We start from the raw sequence: 27,726 nt of genomic DNA on the forward strand, positions 1-27,726 counted from the left end.
GTAACAGTTGAGGATTCAACTTCAAAAATGATCTAACCAGTACAAAGGCATCCTCTATTCTGCAAGGGTAATTTAATTGGATACTGTTCTTAAAATGTAATATTGATTAACAAATATTGCCTTCTTTCACGTTTAGAAAACTCCAATGAAGTCATGATGACACTGTGAGCCATGTAATTATAAATGACTGTAATTAGGTTGATACAGTATTGTCAATACAGCAGGACAAATGGAGTCATCAAGCCAGTGAGTAGACGTGTGTCCTTCACACATAAAACTGTGGCTACTATCCCCAAATTACCAGAAGGTGATCTTTGTGTTGTTTTCTAGCAACAGAGATAGATTTGTGCTGTCTTGCTGTAGCTGGAAGCATCCTTTGCCAAAGGGATTGCTAGGATTAGGCTGCTGGTTGCTGAACACAGCAAAAATTAACTGATCCATATACAGACTAATCCCCCAATGTAATCCCATCTCCACTGCTGCAAATGTCTTCATCTTGTATCAAGGACTCCTTCCCTTCCATACATTCACTCAGTTAGCAATAATCTCTCCCATCCTTATATTTCCAAAACAACTTGTTAGTTCTTTTATTATAGCTCTCATCACAGTTTGCCTCATATTTTAGTTAATTGTATCTTTCTCCTTGATTACACGCTTTTAAAAATCTGTTTCCATATCTTAATCATCATCATACCTTCCACAGAATCTACCAATACTTACACACAGTAGACAATCAATTTTTTAAAAAGTTAAACAATCTGTGGCTAATGAAATTGATAGCCCTTTAAGAGAAGGAACTAAATCACTTGGAACTTTGGAGGTCAGATGATTCTAGCTACTTACAGAAATAAGGTTCAGTATAACTTGCTGGATAAGTCTAGACTTATCCTTTAAAAATTAATTCTTTAAAATCACAGAAATTTTGAAACTATTAGAGCAAAGATTGTATGCACACTGATAAGGAGGTTAAAAAGTGCGTAATTGGCCATGAAATGAGTCCAAGTCTCCTCACTTTAAGTATACTAATTAATGGAAGCATTTTATATGAGAATCTGCTTAGGTCTCCAGACAAGGTAGATTATACCTCAAAGATAATGCTTAGAAAGGAGGGATCTGTTTAAATGTCACAGGAGAGGAAGTTATATTACAGCTTTAATAGCCTTTAATGCTCAGAATCTGATTACAGTAATTATAGCCTGATAATTCAGTGAATGGAGAATATTTGCTTTTTAGAGTTACATTAGAAAGATACAAATTCCATATAAGATACTGAGTAGAAACATTTGATAATATTAAAATATCTTGACATGTACTAAGAGAGAAGGCTTAAGACAGAGACAGATTTCCTTTTTTTCAACCTGAAATACTTTAAATTATACTTATTATATTATCAAAAAAATTAAAATTGCAAATATATATTGACTGTAGAAAGTTTAGAAAAAGTACACAATAAGAAAACAAAGCTCCTGTCATCCCCATAATCTAGAAATAACTATTATTCATATTTACTGGATTTTGTTTAATATGTTTTCTCCCTATATATAAATTTTACATAATTTATAATGTACTGTACATAGTTATATATCCTGTATTGTAACTTAAAATTTTAATATGAAATATTTTTAAGACACTGAAAAAGTTTTTACATTATTTTTTCAATGACCTTTTGTTAAATGTATATGCTATTTATTTTTAACATTTAACTTTAGTATTTAGCATTTGGGTTTTCTTCCAATTTTAATTACTATAAATATTTTTTCATAAGGCATCATCTTCAGAAATTTCATTTGTATCTATTTGTTTTCTTAATAACATTACTAGTTGACATGATGGCCATTTCAAAGGTTCCTGACGTAATTTGCCAACTTGCTTTGCAGAAAAATTGTAAAAATTTATAATCCCCTAAATAGTCACATAAACTTGTTTTTGCTATATGCTTTGATTGCTTTGAGAAGATGTTTTTATTTTAAATGTACTTATGTTTGCTAACAGTACTTTTTCTTACTTTTTGTCATATATGCTGGAAATGAATAAATAAGAGATAAAAATACAGTGACTCAGATTCTGGTTCATTTAGCCAATATTCTATCTTTATCAGAGTCTTCCATTTTACCAATCTGGGAAGTTAAAAACAAATTACCCCAATCATATGTAGTTTCTTCTTTTTATAAAATTGAATTATTATTTTTACTATCTTGGTATTCTTTAGACAAAGAAAAATATTTCCATGGGGCAGATAAAGATTGAGTACAAATATCTTATCATGGATTTTTAAGTATATTTATTACCTACTAATTAAAAATAATGATGTTGATGGAATATAATAAAACTAAGAATAACTATCATGCTGTTTGTGCTAGGCTCAGTATTGAGGTTTTACATTAACTACTAACCAAGGTAGCAAAAAGAAAAATGTAATTCTTCATTGTAAACCCCATATTCTTTGATTCAGGTTTAATATATGAAAACGATTATTCTCCCTGCTAGTAAAATCATGACTACAAAGCTCTAATTATCAGTTGTTAGTGAAATCTCTTGGGAGTATATGAGAGGTATGGGAAAACACATTTTGGAGCTGCTTGGTCAGCTAGAAGATTATCAGACAAAGAAAAATCCTGGGAAGTTTGGGGAGAAATTTGACTTGGAGATACTAAAGAAATAATCATAAATCATGTTACCTAAAGAACCCTCCTTTCACATTTATACCTCTTCTTCTATTGTAATATCTATATATTGTTGCCATGAATGTTTTTGCTAGGTTAAATTGCTAGCAGTCCCACTTACAATATCTGAACCACAAAACTTCATCTCTCATGGAATATAATATTAATCTGTATCTAATTACTTTTTGTGGATCAACTGTGTTAAATCCAACAAATGCAAATTTAAATAAGTAGCTGGTAAGTCCTTGTTAAACAGAAAGGTATCAGGGAATTCTGTTATAAACGCTGGTGCATAAGTCAGCATCTTTTCTCTTTTCCTTTTAGAAATTATATTAAAATTCTCCCAGGGACAAAGAATCAGAAACTTCATTTTTGGAGAGATTCTGAGACATATTCTATCTACAGATTACAAATGCATGGCAGTGTGAAGAATGGACAAAGCCATTGTGCAGAAATGAAGAGAAAATATGCACAGGTTAGTCCACTGGTGGCAGACCTCAGAAAATCCCAGGAAAAATTACATTTCTTGAAAATGAGGTGCTCACTTTGGATTGCAAAACCTTATCCCCTCATTGTAACAATAAATGAAGGTTGAGAAAGGACTCACAGCAAGAGCTGTCAGGGGTTCCTTTTCATCGAGAAAAACAGAAGAGAAGAGTTTACAGAGGTAGTTTTTTAAAAAGCCATATTTTAAGGAACATTTTGTTTTTGTGGTAGTATAGAAGGATGGACCCCTTTTGGAGGTGAAGCCTGAAAGGCTACAAAAGTATCTTCGTATAAATAGAAACTTCCTACATATCATTTTTCCAGAGATATCTCATTTATTCAATAATGAGTAATAAAAAATAAACTGTTGCAGTACTAACAAAAAGATATTTTAAGAAAAAAGTATGGAAAGAGCATTACATTTAAAAAGAAAGAAAAATATTTCTATGGAACAGATAAAAATTGTGTGCAAATATCATATCATGAATTTTTAAAGCATCTTTATAAAAATAATTGCTTCTATAAAAAAACTACAACTAACAAAGAAAATCAATCTAGAGATAATGGGGCAAGACAATTTTATAAGGGATATATAACTCGGCCGTATGCAACAAAGAAGTCAAAAAATTAATCATAAAAAGGAAGACAAAATCGTAAAGAGCAAAAAAGATAATAGCCTATGGGAAATCTGAAGGTTTCCCAAATTATACAAAGGAACCAAGTAAAATGGAAATAAAGATTTTTAAAAGATTAAATACGAAATGATAAATGCAAAAAATATAACATTAAAAATAAAATCATAAAAGTGTAAAAATATAAACATTCAATGGTTTTTTTAAACTTTCCTGAAAAAATTAAAAAAGGTTGAATATTCATGTTGAAAGTTAAGACCTCGAAGGGATAGGTTAGATAAAATCAACATAGAACATTTAACAGCAAGACATATCCTGGTAGGCTTTGTTAATTTAAAGGAATGAAAAGAAATCTTTTGGTTAATTAAGCAGAGAGTCAAGTCACTTCTTAGGGAAAAAGAGATCAGGCTGCCGTCAGATTTTCCCACTGCAATATTCAATGCCAGAAAATAATGGGGAGATACTTAAAAGATAGCTAATAAAAGAAAATGTGAACCAAGGATTTTATATTTAGCCAAGCCAACCTTCGGGTAGACAGACAAAAGGAAAAGTGTGTTAAATTTGCCACAAATCAGGGAATATTTTTCCTAAGAGTTCTTCCTTGAGGAAATTTTTGGAGAATGAACTTCAGAAAACTAAGGAAGACTTTCAAGGCTATGAGACAAGGACTGGTGGCATGGATAAATGATATTTAACTTTAGAACAAAGAGTAAAATAAATGTGAATATTAGAATGAAAAGAGTGGAATATTAATAAAAGTGATATATGCCTAACACCATAGAAATCGGATAACTAATCAATATTTAGGATGGGGTAAAGAAGGTGGAACACAGAATAAGCTGCTAATTGCCACTTCTGCAGCGTTTCATAGTCAAGAGAGAATCAATCAAAGCTGACAAATACTATCAGAGAAGTTTATGGTACCAAGGTGAGCACTAAGAAAGGGTATAATATAGATTAAAATTGGCGGACAGAGATGTAAGGAAGACAAGCTTATAAATGTTATCACCCATTGTAATAAGGAAGCAATAACCATAATTCTGTAGACATATGTTGTTACTTGCTGCTTAACAATATATTATAAATGTTTCACATCACTGAAACATCTTTTTTATTGGCTGAATAATATTCCAGTTTTATAAATATATGTTACTCTTTTAAATGAATCCATATTATTGGAAATGTATTTCCAAAATGTTAATATTATAATATTAGTGCTGTGAACTTTTAACATATGTTTTATGTATTTGTGTGATTACTTTTTAAGTTAAACTCTCAGTAATAGAATTCTTGGGTTAATAGGTTGGCAAATTTTGGAGGCTTTTGAAACATAATGCCAAGCCATCTTTTAAGACAAAGAGTGGCGATTATTTCTCTTGACTCTTGCTAACACTAGGTATTATTATTCTTTTATACCTTTACAGAATTTCTGAGCAAAGAATGTTATGTTTAAATTTGCATTTATTTCACTATTCATAAACAAACATGAATTCATTATATATTGACTATTTTTATCTATCTTTTGTCAAAACATCTTTTAGTCCCTTTGTTCATATTCCATTGAGATTTGCACTGTTTTCCTACTGATCTGTAAGTGTGCACTGCATATTAGGACAATAATCTTTTGTCATATTTGTTCCTCCTTTTAAAGTCTTATTTATGGCATTCTTAAAAAACATCAGTAATTTTGTGTTGAAATCTATTTTTCTTTTTCTCCATAACTTCACACTTAGAAAAAAAAATTGATCCCAATTTTGCATAAACTTCTTTTAATTTAGACTTTCTTCTTCCCTTACCTGAAGGATGAGGGGATTTTTCCCTAGTCTTCCACATGAGAACTTGGTGGAGCTCCTGGAGGTAAAACCTGGGAAAGTGTGGGGATCGCCCTAAGACCGAGGCCTCCAGAGTTTTTACCTTTCAAGGGAACACACACTGAACCTCCACACATTGAAAAATTGCAGCTTAAGTGTTCCTACCAATACTGGCTCCAGCATCTTGCTTCTGCTACTGGGCTTCTGCTCCAAGTCAACTGTGATTCTCGGTATCTATCTGTCTGTCTGTCCAGTTTTCAGGACAGCACTTTCCTCTGCAGCCTCAATTTCTCAATAGATCTAAGAAGAACTGTTGATTTTCTATTTTTTCTTCTTGAGAGGATGGGAAGTGATAATTTCCAAGCTCTTTACATGTTGGAGCAGAAACTAGAAGTCCAATTTATTTTTTAAATTACAAGAAACTTTGGACTTGTTTTTTTCCCCAATAAAACAAATTAAAGCCCTGATAGTTTTCCAAGTGACTAGCCAGCTGTTGACAGAAATTATTATTTGTTATTCATTATTTTCTGTTTTATGTCACATTAGGTAAGCTTTTAGAAAGGAGTTAGAATTAAATAATTAAGTATGGACAATTTTCTCAGGTATTACTGCAACTGTGCAAGCAAAAGCAATGTGGTTTCTTGAAAATTATTTCCCCAATAAGTCCTCTTACTACTTAAGAGATATATAGTAAGAGAAGGAAGCAGGGGAAAATTGTCTATTGTTTTGGAGCATTTTAAGCAGGTCTTTTAAAATCTGAATGCATTGCTAACTAATATCTTTAAAAGTCAGTTGAATACTGTCCAAGTAATACCTGTTTGCTGTATTTTATACTTCATGCCTTTATCCCCTTGTGCAAGTTCAAAGTATCATTTACAAGTGAATATACATACATAATGAGTTGAATGGTATTTTCTTAATTAGGCTGTTCTTTCTGTTGGCTAAAAACTAAAGCTCCAATTAGTACAGAGTCAAAGGAGCAAATTACCTGCATAAGTTGCTGTCACAGTGACATCAGCTTATTCTCAAGAACGGCTTTAGAAAAGAAGGCCTTTGGCCTACTAGCAGTCTGTCAAAACTTTATGGCCTATATCTAAAGTGAAAATTTGATGATATTTGTAAAGGCAATGGAACTGTAAACAAGCTGTGGGAGTTATTTTTAATACAAAGAGGCACTGATATACAAGACACAAGAGAGAGAAAACAAGGTCTGCAAAATACAACAACATATATGTGAGATATTACCGCAGTCGTTCTTCCAGATTATTGGTTTTGATTGCTCAGTCTTCGTATCTCCAAACTTTAACATAGTGCCACGAAAAAATTCATTTCTGCATTTATTCATTCAATCAATAATTATTTATGTATCTAGTACTGTATGAGTCTCAGGGGATAGAAGATGAATACAGATCCCTTGCCCTCAAGGTGTATGTTAGGCAAGGTTGTTCTCCAGAGAAACAGAACCAAGAGAATTTATTCATTCATTCATTCATTATAGGAATTGTCTCGCACAATTATGTGAAGCTGAATAGTTCCTTGATCCTCCCTCTGCAAGCCAGAGAGCCAGTGGTGTAATTCAGTCCAGGTCGAAAGGCCTGAGAACCAGGAAGGTGCACTGATGTCCCAGAGCAGAAGATGGATTTCCAGCTTAAACAGATAGAGCAAATTTCCCATCCCTCCACCTTTTTGTTCTGCTTGAATCCTTATGGAATTGGATGATGCCCACTTCCATTGGTGAGGGCAATCTTTTCTACTCAGTCTACTGACTTAAGTACTAATCTCTTCTGGAAACACCCTCACAGACAACCCTAGAAATCATATTTTAGCAGCTTTTCTGAGCATCCTTTTGCCCAGTCAAGTTGACACATAAAATTAACCATCACAAAGGGGTTAGATCTAACACATTACAGAGATATAAACAAATAAGTGTAACAAAGGGTTAAAGAGGCTTTCTTTCATAGTGGCATACATTTAACTTGGGTTTTTAACCTGGGGCTCATGAGTATAGGCTTATATATAAACTCTGGGTCCATGCTCAGGAATGATTTCCATAACTTTTATTAGGCATCCACATCTTTTACTGGAAAAATGTTACTGCCTCAGTTGTACAGGTTTTAAATTAAGTATAAAGGAGGTGGTGGTAAAATCTACTTCTCAGATAAGGAAATCTTTCATAGAGGAAGTGATATTTGAGCTAGTTTTGGAAGAAAAGTAGGTGTTGATCAGATGAGGAGGAGGAATGGATGGGTCTTTCATTTCAGGTGAAACAACTAATGCCAGCAAATTTACATACATGAGAAAACTCTTGATGCATTAAAAGGAAAAAATAAAAACTGCAAACTGTTCCACATGGATGAAGGATGCCACTGAAGTGTGGGTTTGAAAATAAGTACCAAACAATTAGATACAGGCCTATAAAGCTAGAAAGAGGTCTGGGCAAAAGATGCAGATTTAGAGAATCATCAATATATTGATGAACAAATTGGAGCCACAGGAACTACTGGGGTTACTTAGGAACAGGGTGAAGAGCTGGGTGTCAAATGTGGAGCCCATGTGCATGCAGTTATTGGTTGGCAACATTAAAATTTCAAGAGATTTCACTCAACAAATATAGATATCTAGTGTCTCTTGAAAACAGAATCTCCACTTCAGGTCTACATCCCAGCATGGAAATAACTGACTGGAGCTGAATAAGTGATTGGTCCCTTTAGATAGGACAGGAGCTCTTTGTAATTGTCCCAGTCTCTGCTGTCATGGTCCCCAAAGACTTGCTTAGTTTACATGTTTTTATGCTCACCTATTTCGAGGTTTCAACTTCTTGCAGAGTCTTGAAAATGTCAATGTCTATGACTTCGTTATAGGAAGAGGAACCAGCAAAAGAGACTGGGAAGGAAATGGCGACAGGAGGGCTGATTTGACTGTGGCATCAAATGGTTCTGGATAGCAGGACATGATCAGATCAATGTGGGAAAAGGAACAGAAAATCTCATGGAACAGTGCCAAAGCCAACTCGCCCCACTTTAGCATGCTTAGAACTGTTTTTAATCTTGGTATCTTAGATTGAAATAGGTTGTGCTATTTAATTGAATTATTTAAAAATGATGTTTCTAAGGATTATTAAAATCTCTGTGATGCATTAAAATACACTTATTAATTTTTTGGAGTTCTATAACTTATTTATATCTTCTTAAACTATTGGGATAATTTTATAATTTTAATGGAGATGTGAAGGCTGAGAGCAAGCACTTCTAAAATAGCATACATTTTAACATATGAATAGAAGTATAGGTACAGGGCATATAAATTATTCCAGTTCCTGCAATAGCCCTACAGCAAGTCAATCTAATTTAGGACCCAAGCATCCTGGCCCTTTGGCCTTCCTTTGTCACTCATATTTGATATTAATATTTTTTTTGTTTTAGAACAGTTTTAGACTTACAGAAAAGTTGCAGAGATAATACAGTTTCCATATACCCCACACCAGTTTCTCCTGTTATTAACACCTCACATTACTATGTCACATTTTTTATGACTAATGAACCAATATTGAAAAATTATGATTAAATGGAGTCTTAATAGCTATAGTCTTATTTAGATTATCTGTTTCTCCTGTTAGAGTTAGTTGGTTGTGTCTCTCAAGGAATTCGTCCATTTCATCTAAGTTTTCAAATATACAGATGAATATATTCAAAGCATTTATTTATTATCGTTTTAATGTTCTTGGTATCAGTGTTAATGATCCCTGCTATGGACTAAATTATGTTCCCTCCAAATTTATATGTTGAAGTCCTAACCTCCAAAGGGACTGTATTTGGAGATAGCTTTTAGTAGGTAATTAAGGTTAAAAGAGGTCATAAGGATAGAATCCTGATTCCATAGGATTGGTGGTTTTATAAGAAGAGTAAGAGAGAAAAGAAAGAGAGAAAGAGATCTCTTTGCATGTACACAAAGCAGAGGTGTCATGTGAGGACACAGCAGGAAGGTGGCCATCTGGAAGCCAAAAAGAGAGCCCTCATCAATAACCAAGTTGCTAGCACCTGCATCTTGGATTTATAGCTTCCAGAATTGAGAGAAATAAATTTCTGTTGTTTAAGCCACCCAGTCTATGGTATTTTGTTATGGTAGCCCAAGTGTATTTCTGATACTGATAAAGGTAATTTGTATCTTTTTTCTCTTCTCTTATTTAGTGTGGCTAGAATATTGACAATTTTATTTATGTTTTCAAAAACTGGCCTTTTGTTTTTGTTGATTTTATCTACTGTTTGTTTTCAATTTCATTGATTTCTGCTCTAATTTCTTATTTTTTAATTTATCTACAAATTCATTTATTATTATATATCATTACATACATAAAAAAACAAAAATCTATGTAAACAGTCAGGAAAGTAGGTCTTGCCAGCCATTTAGGAAGAAAAACACTAGATACTCGCATCCCTGAAAACAAAACGAAGGATTATTTCACATACAGAAGGTTCAAAATCTTAAATGCCACCAAGATGTCAAATAAAATGAGGATAAGGATCTATCCATTGGTTTTGGTTTTTTTTATTTAATTTTTTTTTTTAATTCAGGATATTATGGGAGTACAAACATTTTGGTTCCATGTATTGATGTATTATTTCTTTTCTTCTGCTTGCGTGAAGTTTATGTTACTCTTTTTGGTTGTTGTTCTTCAATCCCAAGGCAGAATCTTCAGTTATTGAGATTATATCCTTCCTCTTCCCTAATATATGGATTTAATGCTATAACTTACCCTCTAAGCCTGGTTTTTACTACATCCCACGAATTTTGATAAAGTTGTATTTTTATTTTCATTTATGTCAAAATGTTTAGCAATATCTCTTGTAACTTCTTTGACCCATGTATTATCTAGGAGTGTATTGTTTAATTTACAAATATTTGAAGATTTTATAACTTTCTGTTGCTAATTTTTGATTTAATTGCATGTGCTCTGAGAACATATTTTGTATGCTCTATTCTTATAAATTTATCAACGTGTGTTTTAGGGCCCAGAACATGGTTTGTCATGGTGAATGTTCCATACAATCTTAAGAATGTGTATTCTGCTGTTTTTGGACAGAATATTGTATATATTAGATCCAGTTGATTGATGGTGCTGTTCAGTTCCACTATTCCCTTGCAGATTTTCTGACAGCCAGATCTGTCAATTACTAACAGAAGGGTGTTGATATCTATAACTCTGATAGTGGATTTGTCCATTTACCCTTCCAGTTCTACCAGTTGTTGACTCAAATACCTTGATGTTCTTTTATTAGGTGCATACACGTTTAATGTTTAGTAGCACCTGTTTTCTGAGAACTGATCACTTTATTATTGCATAATTCCTCCCTTTATATGATAGTTTTTCTTCTTCTGAAGTCTACTTTTTCTGAAATTAACACAGCTAGTCTAGATTTCTTTTGAATAAGGTTATCATGGCATATCTTTCTCAATTTTTTTTAACTTCTCTTAATCTTTAACATGGTTTTCTATAAGTGGCATATAGTTGGGTTTTTTTTATCTAGTGTGATAATCAGTTTTAAATTAGTTATTTCAATAATTCACATGAATTACTGTCTACCATGTTTGTAACTGCTTTCTATTTATTGTATTTGTTCTTAATTTCTCTTTTTTTGCTTTCTCTGGTTTTAGTCAAGCATTTTAAAATAATGGGAAATACAGTCTGGTTTGCATTTTGGCTGATTTTTAGGAACAGACTACTGATGCCAGGAGAGGGATGCCTCCTGCCTCCAATGTAATTACTGAAATGTCATTCTGGATAAGTGAAATGTTAATAATGTGGAAATAAAGTCAGTATGATCAGCCTCCAAGAAACACACTGTGGTAAATACCTAGAAAATATGAGAACACCTACCCTTGAGAAAAAAAAAATGTAGATAATCTAGACTTGATCTTATAGATTTATTGGCCATAGTGTTAAAATTATTAGATTTCTCTTCACAACAGATGCTACTGGTAAGAAATACATAATATATTGGCAATTATAATAATTGTTAGCATTTACTGAATACTTACTATGGGCGGGTACTGTAATAATATCTTTAACACAAACATTTTATATATGATGGTCACTCAACATTCTATGGATAAAATATAGAAAAAATAAGTGATGACAATGAGTTGAGAGAATAAGATGGTTCATTTGGTAAGTGTCTTAAATATTATATCCTCGAGGGCAGTGATTATGTATTGATCCTGTTTCCCTATTAACTAATACAATGTTTGAATGATAGTAGATAATAAATGTCTGCCAAATCAATTGGAATTCTTACATTTGCAAGAAACAATGTAAAGGAATTTGAAGGATTTAGCTGTAAAAATAGGAAATTACCTCAATGCAAATATCTTTAAAATGTGATGCTGGATATGAAATCTATGGGCGGGCCTTATATAGAAGTCTCTTTTGACAATTACAAGGGTGATGACAAAAAAAAGGAGTAAAAAGTAGATCTGAAAGCAATATTCAATGAATGAGCCCAAAATTATAATAGAAACTTAAATGAAGCTTTTTTCATTTGCTTAGTTCCAGACATTGAATGATTTAAGCATGCCAAAGGGAAATATATTAGGGAATGCCCTGGATTGAGTACTAATCAAACTTTCATAAGTTTGACAGTTCAAATGGTGTCATTCTTTCTTCTTAGTTGTGCACAAGCTTACAAAATTGTCATTTTTTTCTCCCTCTTCTTCCAATATACTCCCATTCCATTATCTGTTCTTTCACTGGCTGCCTTTGTAAATTGGCAACTTTCAGGTGTTCTAGTAAAATTCCTCTATCATTACTTTTTCCTACTCTTAATGTCTTCTGGCATCTGCCATATTAGATTATATAAGAAGGGAAGAAATGTTTCCCTGAACAGTTTAAAAATCTATCCTAAATGTATCATTGTATATTTTGTATTACTCTTTTCTCTATTTTTTCTGCCACAGATGTGGATTCATCCATATGGCACCTTCTCAAGAATGCAGCCAATTTTCCTGTATCATTGTCTAATGTAGAAGTATTGTTGCTTTTGTTTTTTTTGAAGTTCTTATATTTTCAAAATCATGTGTTTGGGGATTCTATTTCTGCAATTCCAGTCATTGATCTCTTTAAAAAAGGCATTGTTTATAATTATATATGAGGCTGGAAACAAGAAAGCATAATTGGGTTTCACCAAAAGAGATAAAAAAATATCATCACTACCTTCTCTAATTGGTTAAGTGATACACATATTTCAGAAATCATTCTCAAATACCTCTAAACCTAAACTGAGTAATTGATTCAAACTATCCTTTAAGCTAGTTTCCTCTATAAAGCAGAAAAAGCATAACCCTAGACAGATATGGGTTCAATTCAAACTCCATAACTTAGATTTTACATTTCAAAGGAAGTAATCAATCATATATAAATTTTGCAAAGACTGAAATAGCTTAGTAACTTTGAGCAGTACATTCACATCAAGATTATAGAAACATTGTAATGCTGTAGATTGGGTGTGGTGGAGGGGGGTGTATAGGGGATTCTTATGAGGATATTTTGGATAAAGCTGGCACTATGCTCTTAATACCTCTCCCAACCCTGTCCTCAACATATCCACACACACAGAGACAAGATGAGTGGGTAGTTATCTATTTTTCACCTTAAGCCTAGTGAGAGAGTATTCAAAAGGACTATTTAGAGAGTGTGGTATGTGTCCTAAGTATTTATAAGGAACATTAAATTAGCGTCTTGCTCCTACCTAGGAATCTGCGACATAAGGAATGAGCAAGCTAGTAGCATTGATGGCAATTTAAAGGAGAGCTACTGATGCATTAGGATCAGCTTAGAGTTGACAGAGCTAATGATAAGTTAAATGACTGGCTTCCTAGGGACTGAAGAAAAAATAAGTGACCTCCAGAATAGAGTCCACTTGCCCAGATTGAGGAAATTGTAGCTAAGTAAACATCAGCAACGATATTTAGGGGTGATGGAGATGAACGCCAAAGTCTCCATGCAAGTGCCAGACCAGAAAAGGGACTTTAAATTTAATCTCCCAGGCTGGAAAACAGACAGCCAATTTACAACAGTACCAGCCAAAAAATAATTCTCCTCTACCCTTTGACTTCCCTCCCTTGCCTCGTTTCTTATTACCTTGAAAGGATCAAAGCTATAGCTACATGCTGTGAAAGGAAATGAGCAAGAGAAATGAGGCTGACCACAGCCCCTTCTCTTGGGCAACTGGCTCCAGCCAGAGGATGTGGAAACAGGCTTTACCTTCCAGCAAGTTGGAAGCCTGATGATTATATGAGAATGGGCGTTTTAAATTAAAAAAATTAAACTGTTTTTAAAACAAGTTGACCTGGACTGTCTACTCCTGTGGCTGTTCAGGGACAATGAAAGGACTATATCCACTGAGATGGTTTAAAGGGACAATATGAAATAGAAATAAAATTGCTTTTATGTTTAATCTCCATAAGTCTTGCTTGATTAATTCCATTAGCTTTATGGCCTTGAGCAAGTTGCTTAAATTCTCAATTCCTCATGTGTAAAGTTAACTATTAGAACTTCATAATATTGCTCTAAAGATTCAAACATTTTTTAGAAAGTTACAAAAAGCATTATTATTTAAATGATCTAACACTGTGTCTGATTAATAATAACAATTAAATAAATAGTATCTACTAGACATTTCTTAGTTTACTTGGACCATTCACCTACAATCAAGAAATATTTTGCAGTATTCACTAGACTTGGATACACATACCACTGATGTCACACTGGTCAGATACCATCAAATGTCACCATTTGATGTCACACTGCTTGACAACAAATATTTATTGACTACTTGTTTTTCACAAGACATTATACCAAATAATTTTTCATACATTTTTTCATTTACCATCGTAAAAAAACCCACATAAAGTTATTGGCATTTGTGCCATTGTATATGACACATTTTGAGGGTTAGAGATGTTAAGAAATTTACTCAAGTCACAGAGCTAATAAGAAGCAACGCCATAATTCTAATCCTTTTCCCTGTACTACATGAACAGGACATTTTTCCAATATCTCAAGCGTTAATAACTATCTTAATGGATGCTCTGTCCAAGTGCCTGATAACAAAGGACAGAAGACAGATGGAACTGTTTTCTACATAATCACAGGGTGAAATAACTTACTTTCATGTGTTATAAGCACCGCTTATGCCTGTAGGAACGTCTTCTTTTTCAATAAATGCATTAGGATTCCGAGTCCCCGGCCCTAAACGCAGTACTTGGAATGACCAAGAAAAAGTATGAGGTTTCTGCCCTTACGTGATTTAGTCCCTTCTTAGAAAAAGAAGATGAGACATAACTGGGTAAAATCACCTGCAATCAAATATAAAAATTAGTGACAGAGACAGTGATTGGCAGGGAAGGAAAAGCGGAAGAAAGACTCATCTGAGGCAGAATGCTAGCTGGAAAGACAAGGAGAAGAAGGTGGGTTTGAGGTGGGCCTGAGAGAACGGGCGTGCTCAGAGAGCTCAAAAGTGCTCCTGGATGAGAGGAACGGAAAAGGATCAGATATATTTTGGGTTAAAGTTTGTGATGGCTCCAGGTTTTTTCCTTCCAAATCTATTTAATCCGGGAATCCAATATGGTTCAATTATGAAAACAATCATTCTTTGAAATAACTGAGATAATAGAATTAGACACTTGGCATCATAAGGGATAGTATAAACTTTTATCTCAATAAAGCTGAATTGTGTTTCTTTTAAAAAAACTGTGTAGATGTAGTGCCAAATCATGTTTTAGCTATAACGCAAGATAACTAGTTAAGAGTATTTATTCCTTTCAAGAAAAATAAATATCGTATTCAGAGTCAACTAATTAAAATACTGAGAATAATGCTGCCCAGGTATTTTTTTTTTTTTTTGAGACAGAGTCTCGCTCTGTTGCCCGGGCTAGAGTGAGTGTCATGGCATCAGCCTAGCTCACAGCAACCTCAAACTCCTGGGCTTAAGCAATCCTACTGCCTCAGCCTCCCGAGTAGCTGGGACTACAGGCATGTGCCACCATGCCCGGCTAATTTTTTCTATATATTTTTTTAGTTGTCCAGATAATTTTTATTTCTATTTTTAGTAGAGATGGGGTCTCGCTCAGGCTGGTCTCGAACTCCTACCTCGAGCGATCCACCTGCCTCGGCCTCCCAGTGGGCGAGGATTACAGGTGTGAGCCACCGCCCCCGGCCTGCCCAGGTATTTTTAAATTCATGTTTATCTGTAACTAATAAAATTTTGTAAATATGATATTTTTGAGTAAAATGTTTCATCAGCTTTATTCACACGTGCTTTCCTTAAGTAAAGCCACAGTTTAAAAGGACATAATATCTGTAGGCCTGACTTTTAATAGCCTCTAGCTAAGCTCTTAGGGCCAGTGTGAAAATAGGTGAGAGGAATGTTTCTCAAATTTTTAAACAAATAAATCAGAATGGGAGAGGATGGGAAGATGAAAGAGGGAGAAAAAGAAAAGATACTGTGATTGGTAGAAAAAAACATAAAGCACACAGTAAAGTCTGCTGAATTGTCAGGAATTTTTCAATAGTTTCAACTCCGAATTCTCTCCTAAATTCTATTCAATGATGCATTAAAATATTAACATTAACATTCATTTCTTTGTGTTTATAATCATGCCCCTGCTACACACAGAATCACACTTACACATACAATCTGCTTAACATGCAAATTACTTGGTAGAGCTCTACTTTAAGCCTCTAGTTCCTTCATCTAACTCTGTTTTCCATTGACTTAAAACTCCAGTAGAATCAAAATTTAGTATTGGAGAAAGAAAAAGGACCTGAAAAGATCTAACCTTGAACTAGCCTTGACCTTGCATGAAGTACTTCAATTTCTGTTCATGCCTCATTGAAGAACGAATTTATAAAAACAAAAAAAAACCAAAACAAACAAAATATGATAACAACATATGTGTGTTAACAAATGGCATGACTTACTGAAAAGTGTATGGGATTCAATGTTACTAAACCAGGCTTGATTTGAAAGCAGACTCTTCCACTTATTAACTATGAGACCCTGGAGAGTGACTGTCAAACTTGTGCATATCAATCTTTTGGGAGCTTTGTTAAATTGCGAGTTCTAACTCAACAGGTGTGTGTGGGTTTCTGAGATTCTAACAGATGATGCCCATCTGCGAGTGCAAGGCCATGTGCCTAGCTGCACGGTCCTGCAGCAAACCACGTAAGATCGCCAAGCTCGCTTCCCACTCTCCAAGGAAGATAGCATAATGCCCTTTATGCTTGAAAGAAGTGAATGTGGTCATTCAATGAAAGCACCAGTGTCTAGTGTGCAGTAGATCCTCCATAAATGCCTTTGGTAAAACACGGGTCTTTTAAACATCTTTCTACCATCTTTTATATGGTTTTTCTTGGGGCATGTTTGCTTAAATCTAAGTCTTCCTTTTGAGGGGTAGTTTTGACAGTTGTTAGCAAATTCTATAATATATTCCAAGTAATTGTGATTAGGGTATTGCACATTCTCTGCCTGCATTAAAGGGTTAATTAACAATTCAGAGCTTCACGCATTACTAAGGCCCTCACCTTGGGCTATTAATAAAATGACCTTGAGGCAACCAGCTGTCACATAGACAAAATGCCTTATAAGGCCTGAAATAATGACACCACATTGTATCACAGCCAAATCTGCATTTCAAAACCAGCAAAACACAGCTGTCTGTCAGCCTGTCTGAAATCATTCAGCTCCAACCTAAATGTGTTTTTACGCTTTTCACCACAAATTTTAACAGTGACAAATGGAGCGATGGCTTCTTTAACCTAATGAAACTCTCACCACTTCTGAGAAAGTCCCCCTCCTCTTAAATGTTTCCTGAAACAAGATGTACAATGTCTGTGTCACATAGGATGTCATGACTCATTAGTCCTCTAACTTCGCACTCTGAGCAGCCTGGTACCCACACGGGAGGAGAACAGCTCTCTAAGGGGGTGAATCCCAACTCTTTGAAAGTGTGTTTCATTGTTTAACTCTACTTAAGATATTTTCGGCTTTTCCGTTTCAAGGTAAATCTTTAACTACTATATTAATAATCATGAAGGTATGCCTCCCTTGAGAAATGAACAAATACATGTTTTATCGTGAGTCTGAATTCCTTGGCTCTCCTTTAATATTAATGCCTCTAAATTTGTTTATTGAGTGTCACTTTAACGTACCTTTTTTTAAATTAAAGAAAGACTATTAATAATATGATTCATGAATGAAATGTTTAATATTTTACACTATCTCCTAGCTGTTCCAATCTAATATATTAATATAGATGCATCATTATGCTAAAGGAAATGCCTCACGATGTTAGAAAATGTTATGCACCCAAAGGAGCAATGTCTAGTTAATTACAAAAGAGTAATCTCCATCTGGTAGATTCTGTCTTCCCTGGCTTATTCTCTGATAGGTCTCCAGATGATCTCTGAAACAGTCTCCTTAAGCACGCAAAGGTTTCAGAGGTTATTAGTAATAATTGTGTTGCATAACTGAGGGATTTTGTTAAACGTGATGGAAGCAGCAATGTCATTATTAGTTGATTAGTGTGAACAATCTTTGACAACATGTAGCACCGACTATGACTCCGACTGGTGGCAGCTCATTATTCTGATTGCTATTTGATTTGCAGTATTACCAACCACAAAGTGAGGGACCTGGACCAGGGAAGGAAAGTAATGATCAGAGGAAATTTTTATGAGCGTAGACCAATGGGAGACATGAAGTTTTCATTGTTTAGGCAAATGCATCTGCATTAAGCAGTGGCGATTTGGGGGTTGGAGTTTGAGGTTAGAATTTTAGTGCAATAATGCATAAAACTTACCATCATTCATCCTCCCTTTAGGATATATATCACAGAATCAGATATATTTTGTCAAATTAAATATAAAGTAGAAAAGGCACTATGGTAGATTTCTAGTACTTGGTAAGAGACAGTTTTTATAGCAAAACAAGGCAAGAACACAAGAGAAAGGGAATGCTGTAAGGAGGAAGAACTGCCAGGCGAAGTTTGCAAATTAAGTGCTAGACAAGTCTCTGAGAGAGAAAGTATATTTTCTAGGTGGACGAAAGCAACACTCTTGGAAGAATCTAAACAGAAATATCTTACGTTAAGCTTATAAGGTGAATGTTTTCAGATGAATTACGATGCCTATATCACCAGTAATAGGAGAGGTTTTGTTTTGCTTTGAGACTTTTGGTTTGCTACCATTAATAACACATGATGATATAACACTTTTTAAATTACAGATATAAAAAGTGCAAACATATCTGGAGCCTGTCAAAGAAAAATTACACCATGCAGGGTTAAACAGACAAGGAAGACTTTATTCAAGACTGTTACAACAGGGGCAAGGCTACTGCTGTAGTAGAGATTGAAGTCAACTAACTGAGACAGAAGGAGAGGACGCTTTCAAGCACTGGGGGGAGCTGGTGGAAAGGTGCAAGAGAACATGAAGTGGGGAGGTGGTGGATGTGACTGGGCCGTCTGTGTTGGTTAATTGTCCTTACAGAAGGTAGGCTCCTGCCTTCCCGCAGAGACTGGGAGAGAGGGTCTTCATCTTTCTTGGTTACCTTTTAAAGGGATGACTTCCAGTTCCTTGAGAAAGACATTCTGGCATCTAAAACTGCCTGGAGGCTGGAAAGAGATTTACATCTCAATAGGTCAGAGAAAAAAAATTGTCATTGCAAGTTTTCTAAAGTAAATATTCCAGGCAAAGGGAGATCAGGCTTCTAGTCAGGAAGATACCTCTCTAAGGTGTAATCAAGCTGAGGGGGACATTAAGGCCATCCTGGTCAAGTCCCACTATTGGACACATCTAGACACACCTACCATTAAACTTTTGACAACATTCATCCAAACCTGAAACTTTTTGTGTACATAAATACACATTGGATATGCAGTGTAAATAAATCCAAAGGTGTGTGCTATTTTAAATGAATGTGATTATATACGGATTGGTATTTTTGAATCTATTCATTTTATTTGACAATAGATTATGGAAATACTTTTGTTGTAAACATACATACACGGCATTCTTTTTAATCACTTTATTGTATTCAATCCCATGATGTAACCTATGAAGTCTTAATCCATTTAGCTTAATCTCTTTACCTCCTCTGAACACCCAGAGCATACTGCATGTGCCCTTTTATAGCATTTTCTCCCCACTACTATGTTGTTAGTGTCTATTTATTATACCTTTTCTTTTCTATTTGGCTGAAAGTTCCTAACTTTGTCTCTATTTCTCATCTGTCTCCATATTTGGTCCAAATCCATAGGAGTGCTTTGATAAAAATAGATATTATTAATATTTGTGTTGAATGCCTGACTATTCCAAGAAAGAACAAAGAATACCAACCAAACTAATTATAATATTGCTTTAAGCTACTGAGTTTCTGAAAGTAGAGTAGGTTCTGGAGAGATTCAAAGTAAAAATTTCTCCTTTTTTTCTTCCTTCCATCTTCTCTCCTTTTCCCAAGCAAACTCAGCTATTGAGTCTCTGAGAAAACATAGACACCTTTTGGAGTGGTTGGGATGTAGAAGAACCACAATGGGTCAACACAGAAAAAAATGGGTCTGCAATTTTATTTGCAGTGGCGACAAACCCTGTGTCACTCCCATCCTTCCCCCAGGTCTCCTACTGAAATTAAACTTTGCATGACTTTGCTGCTATCCTTTTAGAAAGAAAATTTGCATAATTTACCTCTGACCTCAAAATTTTGCAAAAAGAAAAAAATCTCTACCAGAAAAAAATGACCATATCTCATTGCAAATACATTGTTCTTAGCTAATTATTTTGTGGATTTTAAATTTTATTTTTTCTTAGTTTTTTTCTTGATTTTAATATTGACATTAAATTATTCAAAACTTAATCTTTGGACAGGATAATTATCTAATTCATGAGTTGTGCATCTATTTACATGTCTGTTTGCAAACTAGATTTGAAAGACATATTTGAAGTTCTAAGTTAATTTGCCGTGGAGCTAAGACCATGTTGACTCACCTGCTAGGACTGATCCTGGCTGTCGGGTGTACTCTATAAAATCACAGGTTTGTGAAATGCACACATATGAATTCTAATAATAGGGGCTTAAGGGAGAGAGTTTTTCAAGTTTTTTCAACAATAGTTTAAATAAAAGAACTTCAGGGAAAAATGATTTTTTTTTTTTTCAAATAGTTCAAGATCAATATTGCCTTTCTTTCATAACTCTCTATTTTCATCCTAGTGTTTGTTTTCTTACAGTCTGTAGACACCATGGACTTGTTGTAGGACACTTACAAGATATTTTCATGTGGAATTGGAGAAGATTAAAAAAAAATCAAAACACAGCTGGATCTCCCTCTCTCTCATGCTGTTATTAATATTAATGCTATGAAAAATATTAGTGAACATCAGAAATAAAACAGGCATCATTTCCAGTATTTGCAGAAAGTTTATGGTACAGAGAAGTTTCATTAGTTTGCTTTTTTAAAAGATTGAGGCATATTCAATTGAGCATTCAGGTTAGAAATAGCTCTTTAGTTTGGTCCTCCAGGATGTTAGGGTCACATCAATGGAATCCAGCCAGGCCTCTTTTCTGACCAGCCACTTTGGTTTGTCAGTATGAATTCCTTTCAGCAGCAACAATGTGAAACCCTCCATTCTGTATAAGAAAGTTATTGTTGTGCTCCTTGGGGGGTAAAGCCTTCCTGACTTCTATTTTTTCATGAATCTTTGTTATTCCCTGAGAGTCACATTCACCACCACTTTATCAAATTTTATTGATGAAATAGAGCATGGAAATTGGAAAAAAAAGGATCTGAAAAATCAACAGCCAAGTAAATCAACAAAACTATACTTGGTTTAGGCACATTGTACCATTTATCAGCTGCAATCAATGCACTGTTAGAAGTACAGGAGGAGAAGCAGGAAAAAACACACAGTGCATTCATAGCTGGGAATTCAGACAAGTGTGGTAGTGAAGATTGTCCATTTTCCAAATAATTAAAGGCAATTTGGAGAAGGCAAGCTGAGACTGGATATTACACAGTAGAGCAACCCCCACTTTTGCTGGAAGACCAAGAAGCTAAAACACAGAAGTCTGTATAAGAACTATTTGTTCCCTAAACATATTTTAACTTTTCAAAAATTTAAAATTAATTAGAATCCCCAGGATAGAACATTTCAGCAAATACAGAGATTTGTATAGGTAAAAGAAAGATCTTATTTCTTGAGTGATTTCTTCCCAGTACGACATAAGTGTTAGCATCTTTACTGATACTCAGTTTTTCCATGTCCTCCTCAGAATAATAGAGCCATCAAGTCCAGGTAATGAAATTTAATCTATGTGAATGTGATTTCTGGATCTGCCCATTCTAGGTGTTAAGCAATGCATTCAGCCTCTCCCTGAGCACTGGTTTCACATGATAAAATTGGGCTAATAATTGCAGGTACTTCATTTGGTCATAAGATGGAAATGCACGTAAGAAACTTAGGCTAGGGCCCAGCACCAAAAAAAAAAAAAAAACAGCTCTATAAATGGAAATAATAATAACTGTTATTATTATTGTTATCACTATTAGTACAGCAATTATTTTTATCAGAACATTACTATACTAAACCATTTTTGATGACATCCTTAAAGTGGAGATTTCAAAAGATCTGGAGGAAATCAAATACAAAGTTTATTATTGCCAGACATAGTATACAGTGGACTGTAGACCTTAACGTGGGCAGGAGTTAAGTAAAATGGGGACAGGGAGAATCTTGAAAGTTGGCTCTCTGGAAAGTACTTATTGGTTTGTTGGAAGGGACAGAAAGACGCTTTCTAAAGACAATTGGAAGAAAACTTCCTAAATGTAGCTTCCAACAGGTTTCCTAAACTGAAAAATAAAGTTATAGAGTGACATGGCAATGAGGTAAAATATATTTATAAATAAAAAGCAGGATGAGAGATTATATGGAATCTAGAAAACGTCTAAAAGTTGCAACATCTTAGTGTACATCTAAGACACTAAGGAGGGAGGGAGGAGAGAGCCACGTGGTGTAGGTAGTATATTTTCTAGTCAGAACCTTCTTGCTGATATATATTTTCAATAGTCAGAATCCTCTAATTTTAAATAAGTTTCACAGAGTTAATGAGTAGTTGTCCCTGGCACCTCAGTCTGAGTCAGGTGGCCTTTCTGTGTGTGCCCCCGGTACCCTGTTTATTCGCATGACCATATTTGTAGCACTATAAGATTTGTTTTAACCTGCTAGTATTTACTAAACAGTGCTTATAAAACATTTCTCTGAATTTAAATGACTCAGAACTTTCACTCAAATGAAGATTTACATTCATTGGGTCCAGATTCTGCATTTCAACAAGCTCCTCCCAGGTGATGCAGATGCTGCAAGTCTGGGGACCACACTTTGAGCATCAAGGCCTGCATCCAAGGCCAGAGTCACAAAGGGAAAGACGAAGGCTGTCTTGGTCACCCTCATAGCACTGTCATCTAGTAAGGTGGCTGGCACAGAGTAGATGCTCAAGAAGTATAAACTGTGCCAGTATAAGAATGAATAACTACATGATCCATGCTCTATACAGGACTTGCTGTTGAAAAGAAATTGAGGATCAATATTAATTTTTTGAAGCATTTAGAGTCCATATCCTGATCATGGCTATATGAGAAGAATCTGTTCTAGTTTGTCTGTGATGTAGGTGAAACTATTTTTTGGTTCTACCAATGGGACAATGGCTGCTGCTTGCAAGTCTGCAGCAATATGATACATGGTAAACTGCTTTTCTGGACTCCAGTGGTCATAGTTTCTTCTTAACCACACATAAGTGATGTAGGTAACCTAATTAAGGGAGGAACGGTGGACAGATGGTATGTGCGTATCACATACATCCATGAATCATAAAGTTTGTTAATTCCAATTCTCCTAAGAAAAACACAAACCTGTATTTGTTGCAAATGTTCTTAAGGATCTCACATGTCAATGTTATTGTCATCTGCACATATTAAAGTTGACTGTATCTGAGAAAAATAATATATTGAATAATGACTTATCAAAAAATAGCTTTTTAAAAATGAATAATTATGTCTTACATAAGCTCCAATGAGAGGCCACCACTATGCCTGCACTCTCACTTGCCTTCTTATATTTAGAATCACTTCATTTCTATTCTCAGTACCATTTTAGAATGACTTCCCTAATTATCTATTCTTCCAAACTTTCTAATCCTCTACTTTGGGTCCCCAGGCTACTGAACTCTGCCAGAGAATTACACACTGTTCAAAGAACATTTGCTAGCTATATGCACATGACTTCACATAGATCTCCCCATTAACTCAGTGTTGGTACCAAGTAAATGTTCCAACATTGTGAGAAGCAAATTTTGTATTTTTGGCTCAAGTCCCAACCTCATCATGTCCACAAATTTGCTTCCTAATTTAAAGAAGTCAATTTATTTTCTCTCCTGTCCTTTTAAAACCTCTCCCTATTTCCCCTTCTATATTCTTCTCACTTGATTTTTAAGGTAAAACTGTCTATTTTTCTCACTCAGACTAAAACTTCCATTTGCATCTTTGGCCTCTTGTTCTCCCGTCAATTATGGGACTATAGTTTATCAATTATCTACTAGCATTTATGTGTGCAATTAGTACACTCTCTAGACCATACAGAAGCACCTATAAACATCCTAGCATATTCAATATCCTAATAAATAACATACATCATATGATACCATATCATCTCATATATTTTAATAAAGTTTGCCTACTTAAGCTTCTTAAATAGTCGTCTCATCTTCCCTCTTTGCTTTACTTTTTGGCGTGCCTTACTCCCAAATCCTCCTCATATCCTCATTTGCCTCTGGTGTGCTGTCCATGAGAATTTGCCTTGCAGACCTTCAGCTACATGGAACATAACTAATCAAGGGGCCTGGCTGCTGGGCTCTGAAACCCAAGCCACAGTTGCTTAAAGACCAAGTTTCCTACAAGCTGCTCTCAGGCAATGACTGAGTGCAACAGAGATGCTAAGACAGGCTCATTCCCTGGGGAGAAAAGGATTCCTCTGATGGCCAGTTTTGGCTAAAAGACACCCCGAGGGCTTTGTTGAACCTCCATTGGACTGCATAGGAGTCTGAGAACTTCCACTCTCCTCGCCTCCCTCTCTTTCCTTGGGTAAGGCTTGCATCACTGCTTCACGACTCTTCCAGCTTTCTCCTGCTCCCTCCTCATTACCTCTCATGGACATTTCCTCTGATGTGAATGTTTAATCTTGTCTTGGTGTCTACTTCTTGGAGGACCTGGACTAAACCCCTGGTAATCCTGATCTTTACTGTTTATTGTTCCAAAGAAGATTATCTCTCTAAGATCACCAATAACTCCTCAGGAGCCAAACTGACCCCTCATGCTTTCGACCAGGGGTGGGGAACCTTTTCATGTCGGAAGGCCGCGTTAATGTAGTTGTAATCAAATAAGGCCACATTCAAGAAACTTCAATTAGATATACTTAAAAATGTACACTATTTTGTAAAAATCTAACTACTATGTACTTAATAATTTAAAAAAATGAAAACTGTTCATTTTAAAGTTAATTAGCCTTTTAATGACTTTGTTGTGTCTGCTTTTTGTTGGAAAGCATTTGAATATTTGGTTGCAGCATGGAGGTCTGTAGTTTCAGTTGATCGTCTAGATGGGCATCAGTCATTTGTGACCTTAAGGACATCTTGATTTGGATTAGGTAGGAGAACATAGATTCACAGCAATAAATATTTGAAAAGCAAGATAGCATTTTCCAGGAATGTTGCTCAAGGCACGAGTAGTCTGCATTTTTCCATATTTCAATTGGATCGTTCTTAGTATCAAACATTACGTTTAAAATGTAGTCTACTGAGAGCTCAATCAATTCCATCTGTACTTCTTTAGGTTCCTTGGTGATATCAAGTAGGTGAGGCTGAAATGCTAATTTGAGTGTGATGTCATGATTCTTAACGTCAGTGAACCTTTCCTTGTGTTCTCCAATTAATAGGTCTGTAACAGGTACATATTCTTCCAATGATCTGCATATATCATCCTGCTCATCAATGACCTTTGTTAATTGAAGAAAATGTTAGTCTGAAATTGCCTTTTGAAGAAGAAGCATTCTGAAAAAAGATAGATTTTCTTGAAATGCTTGGATTTTTTGCCACATATCGTATGTAGATTTAGTTTTACCTTCCAAAAAAATATTCAAGCTGTTTTGATTTGACATGATATCACATAGAAATGCTGCATTCCTATAGAAATCTTTCAATAAGTCACAATGCTGATTTTGCTCTTCATAAAATTTAACTATCTGTTCTCTCAGAGATAAAATTTTGACTAATAGCTGTCCCTGCAATAGCCAATGCATTTTAGAATGATATGGTAAATCCACACTGGATATTTCATCATTCAACTTTAGCATGTTATGAAACTGATGATGCTGTGTTGTATTTGCATGAATATAGTTAACAATACCTATAACTTGTTGTAAAGTGTCACTTAAAATAGTGACACTTTTTAAAATAGCACAAAGATTTTGCTGATGCAAGATACAATGAGAAGAAATAAAAGCATCTGGATCTGTTAATACTTTTTTTATCTATGCAATAAACCCTCGTGTTTTCCTGTCATGGAAGGTGTACTATCTGTACATACACTCACTAAATTGACCAAATTCAGTTCAACTTCATGACATTTACCTCAAAAGTTGTTGAACATATCTATTCCCCGTGTTCTGTTTGCAAGAGTGCCCAAAGCAAGTAACTCTTTGTAGCAAAGAAAATCTGTTATGACCTGAATGAAGTATAAAACCTGTATCGAGTCAGTAGTATCAGTTGATTCATCCAAAGCAATTGAATAATATATATTTTCCTTTTGAAGTGTTGCATAAAGTTGTTCTGTTAAGTTGAAGTCTAATTCATGCTGCTGATCAATTATGGTTCTCCTTGAAAAAGGCAGTTGTTTGTACTTTAAAAAGTTAGTTATCAGGGTCTAAGCATTCTACAACTTCGACAGTGCATTCTTTCACAATTTATACATCACTGAAAGGCTTCCCTTTTTCCCCAAGTATATAAGCTACTTTATAAGTTGCTTCAGTGGCATTATTTTCAGGTCTTATTGCTGCTTGAAAGAACTGTCTTTGCTTTGCTTTTCATCTTTTAATTTCTGGAATACAATCTTTTGTGCCTCTTCCTCTAATTTAAAATATTTGTGGTCCTTATGAGCATTATAGTGCTGATGAGCACTGAATTTCTTTAATGTTGATATTGCAGTATCACAAAGCAAGCCAATCATCTTGTCTTTAGCAGAAACAAGATAATATTGTAATCCTGAATCGTCATTAAAAAATCTATTTTATTCCTTTGGCATTCTCTTGGTCTTTTCTGACATGATGGGCTGTTAAGCAGACAGAATTAAAAAATACTGTTGAGCTGTGCAACTATTCACACATTCCACTTCAAACAGAAACACAGTGCACCGTTGTCAAAAGCTGGTAACAGGCTGGTGTACTCACCCGCCATAAACTCTCACCAACCAGCTTCATTAGGCAGTGGAGCCAATCAGGCAGGGGAAGCTAAAACTAAATCATGAATGTAGCAACCATCAATTTAGCCCTTACGGCTCACTAATGTTCTAATTGTGCCAATCAATCTGGGAGGATTATTTTGTTGAAACTTATTTTATTCTTTGGTATTTTAAATGTGCTCATTTTAAAAATATGATAAAAATATAAAGGATGAACAAAAATGTATTGCTAAAAATAAAAGGATCTGTTCTGTAAAGTTTGAATTCTGTGAAAAGACCACCTTTAAGGACCTGGAAGGTCACATGTGGCCTTAAGGCTGCAGGTTCCCCACCCCTGCTTTTGGCCACTCTGTTCCATTTGCACTTTGAACCATTTATCCATCCATCCTAAAATGCTGCCCTCTGTTGGTTTTAGGGCACCCCAAATTTAGTCTCAAGTAATAGGAGATATAGTGGGTATTTTAATTATTGATCATGGTCTTTGAACATCTTTCCTATATTTGGGTAAACTGTATATATTATGAGTTCTGCTTTCAGAGAGAGAAGCAAGGAAACTCATGTTCCCATACATCCTTCTGTGTG

Source organism: Lemur catta, chromosome 1, assembly GCF_020740605.2.
Source record: "Lemur catta isolate mLemCat1 chromosome 1, mLemCat1.pri, whole genome shotgun sequence".
Lineage (NCBI taxonomy): Eukaryota > Metazoa > Chordata > Mammalia > Primates > Lemuridae > Lemur > Lemur catta.